Consider the following 6,000-nt stretch of genomic DNA (forward strand, 5'->3'; position numbering starts at 1 on the left):
ATAATTAATAATGAGTTATCCCACCTCTAAAAAGTTTGTGAAATTCCCCAAGTGCCCTCCTGTTGCTGTTGGGGAGCTGGGGCAGGCTGCTGGTTCGCTCTATAGATATTGTGCTTGTACCACTGTTTTGGTGGGAAATTTAGGATCTTTTGCCCTGCACACCCTCTTCTCCACTTTGTGAAGACATGATTTAAACAGTAGAAGTTTTATCTCTATTACACATGTGCAGAGAAGCTGTGGCTGCCCCATCCCTGGCAGTGTTCAAGGCCAGGTTGGATGGGGTTTGGAGTAACCTGCTCTAGTGGAAGGTGTCCTTGCCCATGGCAAGGGGTTGGAACTGAATGAGCATTAAGGTCTCTTCCAACCCAAACCATTCTATGATTCTATTATAAACAGCATTCAGTGGTGAGAATAGGAAATAACAATCACAGACAGTGCAAGCTGTAGATGTGAAGGACTTTGTAGCAGTTCCTTATCCTCTCCACAGCTCAGCTTCATACAGCACTACCCAACTGAATATCACTAAAACTCTCAAGTAACTCAAAAGCAGAAAGACTTGGAAGCAGCAGGAGGTAACTTGCTTCCAAAGAAATCTTTATTCTGCAGGGTAAAGGGAATTCTGTTAATTTATTTGACTAAAATGAGAGCTGGTTGAAATCTCTCAACTGTGTTTTACTGAATGAGGTTTTTCATGTAAACAGAACTTCTGAAGGACCTTGGGGAGAGGAGGTGTATTGAAGAAAATATTGCTTTCTTGGCAAAAGAAAGCTTAAAACTTTGGAAGTTTCTATGAAAATGAGGTCTCTTGTGCTGTTAACTACATACCCTGAAATAAGAAAAGGGATTTTCACCTTTTTTCATCAGCTTCCAAGATTAATAGCCTTACAAGAATCTAATCCTTTTGGAAATCCAGCACAAATACTTCCCTTTTGCATCTTGCAATAGCAAACTATTCAGCCAAAGTAGATACACAAAAACCTAGCAACTTATTTGTGCTCATTTGGTCATTCTGATGAGGCTGCAGTAAAAGAACTGGAAACTGGAAGAATTACAAGGGAACTCCCAAATACTAAGTGGCAGCCAAAACCTCCCCCTGGTACTGACAATGCACCATCAACAAGGAGTGGTTCAAACCCATGGCTGCTGCTCAGCTTCTGGCTGTTGGTGTGGCAATATTCATTGTAATGAGGAGTTTCTGATGAGCTGTTTATAGCACAAGCCTGGGTACGGATCATTTTCTGAGAATAACTTCAGAGAAAGAACTAAAAACCACTATCTGCTGCAGCTTTTTGACAACTTGTAATTATGGTTGGAACTGCAGTCAAGTGATTTCAGACAGGAGAGCAGGTAATTTCCCAGAGTTATCCACTGGAGCAGCAGCCTCCCTATCAGGTCACTCATGGAAAAGAGAATGCTCACACCATCCAAGTTCCTGCAGGAACTTGAGTAAATACAAGAGTATGTGCGGGAGGGGAAAATGCGCTTTTTTTTTATCCCTTAAGGAAAAAAAAACCCTTCAATTTTTCTACACTTTACAGTCTCTAGTTATTTTCTTTAGGCTAAAAATACACCGAAAAACTCAGCTCTCAAGTATTCCTGCACAGCACTGAATCCCTCCATCCCCATGTGTCTGCTGCTATGTATTGGAGCTCCAATTGTGAGCATCACACTTCAGCATTTAATTCTGCACTGAGTGACCTCCACTATTTTCATACTGACTGGACACACAATATAACCATGACAAAAGTCCTTTTCCTGCTCTTTTAGCAACTGACTTGCTTCCCATCCTCAGTACTTGTGCTGTATGTTTGATTCACTCCAGTTCAAATGCCATCTAGCATGGTTCTCTGTGTTTTCAGGAGCTGGCCCCTTGTGGGGAAGGACAGTTAGATTCAGCATCCTTTAAATCATTGCTTACTTTAGCAACGGTACAACTGAACCTGCTCCCAACAAATTTCACTCTACTTTGATGCAAGACCAACATAAATGAGATCAGAAATGTGATTCATCACTTTTAGAAGCCACATTGCTGTGTTTTTCAAGAGTCATGATGCTCTCTCAGCTGAATTTTACCAAGAAATCAATTATCTACTAGCAATTGCATTTATCAAAACAGGTTTCCAGCAATGTAAATCATCGTCACCTTGATGAAGCTGGTAGCGCCAAGCACAAGCTGGGCAAGTAGCCTACCTCTTATTAGGATGAATGGCAATATATGATACTTGTTCAGCTGACAGACATTTATGGAGAATAATTATGGAGACTACAAGAATATCAGTTACTTTGGCATGTTAATGATTGCTCTTTAATTAGATATACAGGCACAGAAGTGATTGCAAATAATTCAGTTGTTGCTGAGCTAATGTGTCTTTACCAGGACAGGTCCCAGATGTGCTTGGTTCTGCACCAAAGAGCAGTCCGTCAAGTATGGGAAGCTCTTCAAGCAAGACCAAGGCTGGAAACACCATCTGTGAAGTAACACTGAGCCCAAGTGTCTTGTTTGCCACAAACTGCCCTGTTCATGGTGGTGTCTAGCCAGACCCAAGCCCACCCCTAGCTGGAAGCAAAGTGGATGGGGTACCAAACAGCTGGTGCTATTCAGGTTTACATGGGATACAGCAGTGAAGGAAGGAGAGATGTTCTGTGGAGGATGAGCCCCTAGCAGGTCACAGTGAGTGCTTGCTGTGCCATGGTGCTCATGGGGCAGGCAGGCATCCTGCCCTCAGGGCTGCTGGGGATGGAGGTGGCTTTAAGCAGCCTCTTCCATACTATTTTCAGAATGCAATTTGAAAACTAAACACTCTTTCACTTTTGACCTCAGATATTAATATCTCAAAGAATTACCTTGTCATTATGTGGAATATATTATTCCAACCATGCTTAATTTTAATAACCACCTAGCATTAGCAGTATGACTTGCTTTGTCAAGCTTTCAAGGTCACTGAGGAGTTAGTTTGTGAGGATCCAACTGAAATTGCAGGTGTTAATGTACGTGAAACACTGGTATCTGTATATAGTAACACAAGGCCTTTCCACACAGCAACATTTTTAATGCTAACTACTTATTTAAAAATCCTTTCTATAGATCGCTTCTATTTTCTTATCCTTCAAATCAAAAAGCCCTATTTCAATCCACTTCCTAGAAAACTGGTGAGCAAAGCAGCTTCCACTTCTCTCTCCAGACACTACAGCTATGTTATCACAAGGACCATCCTCCCTGTACTCCATTTCCCCAGGAATTTCTTCCTTGTGGTCTGCAGTGAATGTCACAGGGTAAAAAGAGAGCAGTGACCTATGAATTGGTATTTAATCCCTTGTTTCTAGGAGTAGAATGCAAAGTTGGCTGCATTTCCAGAACGGATGCTGGCTTAATAACTTTTCCCAGTGTCCTATAGCAACCCTGTTGGCATACATCACCCTTTACACAGACACCACACATGCACATACATCTATGGGTGCAAAACTTATATGCATTTCAGCTCCCCTTTTTTAACCCAAGTGTGGATAATGGAGCATGGTGTGGACAATCATGGCTTTGCTGGGATTTAAGGAAAGACTAAACTCCCCGCAGCCCCCTGCCTGCCACCAATAGTCTCCACAAGAAGGAGAAGAGCTGCTTTGTTCAGCATCAGCCATCCTTGCTTAGAAAGAGAATTTGCTTTCAACAAAATACACAATTGCTACACATGGCATTCCTCAAAACAATGCCATGTTTAGCAATTTGTAGCATTAAACATCGAAAGGAATTTTCTCTGATGGAGTTTGACAACTTTCCCCAAGAAATAAAATTAAATTTCTTCAAGCTGCCAATAGTCTTTAATAGAAGCAGATTTAAATACAAACTAAAGTTCCCTTGCACTGTGCTGTAAATCACAAGGGAAACATAATTCATTTGCAGCAGTTTTCAACAAGAAAACTTGGCAGCCTTTCAGCAAGTTTCATAATTGCTCTATTTTAAACTTCAGCTTGAAAATGCTCAAGATAGCTTTTAGTTTTATTGAAAGGTTAATTTCACACCTACAGAAAAATATCAGTTTTCCATTAGCTCCAACGGAGTGTTAAATGTGAAAATTACAGTCCCTTCATATAAATGTGCAGAGTTTGTTGCATTTTTAACCCAGCTTGCTTTCCCATTCTTTCCTGAGCACTGATTTCCATCACTCATTGCATGGACTTGGTATTACTCCTGGGTGAGTGCTGCAAGACAACACTGGCTGCAGCAGTTTGGGTGCTAGCTATATGCAGGACAAGCACTGAGCAACACTACTAACTCCTCACAGATTTATGTCTCAAAAATCACCATTTTTGTATCTCTGGACTCAACTTGTTTATAGAACAGTACAGACAAGGGGTAGACAAGAGATTTACCTGTCTCCCTTCCGATCCATAAGCTACAATTGGGGGCCAGCCTGCTTCTGTGGGCCCCCTCCCATGACCAGGCAAGAACAACTCCTCTCTTACTGGAGGGGTCAAATTAGGGTGCAGAATTAGGAAGAACCCCAATAGAATATTTCTGGTGACCTATGCCATTGGTACAATGTCCCGTCCCACAAAGGGGCACTGTCCATCAGTCATTTGGGCTGGGGAAATGTCCCCCTGGAGCCACTCCTACATAGCCAGTGGAGCCCCAGTAGGGCACTTCTAGAACTAAATATCTTGCCATAGATATTTTGTGACACAGCCTGAACCTCAGCCTTGCATGCTTTCGACCAGGTTTTGGATGGTCCCTGCAAATATAATGCTTTAATGGTTGGTGTTTTGCTGTCTTCACTTCCCCAAATCTAGTGCTTTTCCCCAGCTTCTTGACTCAGTGCTTCCCAGCAATTAAACACATATAGCACTTGTAGCAGTAGTTTCAGTTACCCCCGTGGATACGGACACTTCATGGCTCGCAAAACCATCGTTCCTCCAAGTGTGTGTGTGAGCATGACTGTTGGAGGGGGTGGAGGACAGGCAGATAGAGAGGAGCGAGTTTGTGCAGCCATATGCAGAAGGAATGCCATTAGGAAAAAAACCTAGCCTTTGCCTCCAAGAAAACTATGAATCAGTCTCTCCTTTAATGGGAAAAAAATCACACTGAATTTCATTTAAGTGTCTTAAATTCCGTCTCACCAGAAACTATTTATCAAGTGAAAAGGGATAGAGAGTGGGTTAATTAATCCTAAAGAATCCTGGTACCATGGCTCTGTGCAAGGTTATTTACCATTGCATTGTTTTCCCTTAAGTGCAAAGCATGACCTTGTCGTTGCCAAGGACTTCCGCTTGAGGAAGCTGATGCTCAGGACAGAGAGATCGTCTCTGGCACCTCATCAGAGCTGCCATATCTCCCCATCCAACCAAGCAAGATTCAGTTCACAGCCACCAGCACGCCAGGGTGCTGAGCCACAGGACAGCTGAGATTACAGCACATATATGGGCTGCTGCACCCAAGTACAATTTAATCACTACTTGCAGACAAAGGATTAATACAATAAAAGAAGCAGCTTTCTTGATTGAGAGTTACATTCCCTGCCATGAGCTGCTCTATGTCAGTGCAATGGCACACAGGGGCAGGCCGTGCAGCACAGCATAGATACGGATCACAGAGCACCTTTTCCTCCATAGCACACAGTATCCATCTCACTTAGGAAGAGCTCCTGGAGTTTTGGTAATCAGTGGGAATTTCTGTTGCAAGCTTCATATCCACAGTCCCCAAGAAATAACTGGGGACATCTCATGCTCCAGAGCTCAGGTAAAGCAGACTTCATGCATGGTAGAGACAGCCAAGACTGCAAATAGGTTGGTGTGGACTCCAGATCAAGCAGATTGATTTGGAAAAGAGCTTAGAGAAGCAGTTTTCAGTCAGGTGTGGAGGTTGCGAGCAGCCAATGCTGAAGCAGAGGTGGCATTTTGCCTTTTTAAGACTGGCATGTGTGAGAAGTTAGGCAGAACCCTGATAAGGAATAAAAGATAGCAATAAAATAAATGACTTTTCTTTAGTTGCTTGCTTCCCTTTTATAA

This window comes from Melopsittacus undulatus, chromosome 9 (genome assembly GCF_012275295.1).
Source record: "Melopsittacus undulatus isolate bMelUnd1 chromosome 9, bMelUnd1.mat.Z, whole genome shotgun sequence".
Classification (NCBI taxonomy): domain Eukaryota; kingdom Metazoa; phylum Chordata; class Aves; order Psittaciformes; family Psittaculidae; genus Melopsittacus; species Melopsittacus undulatus.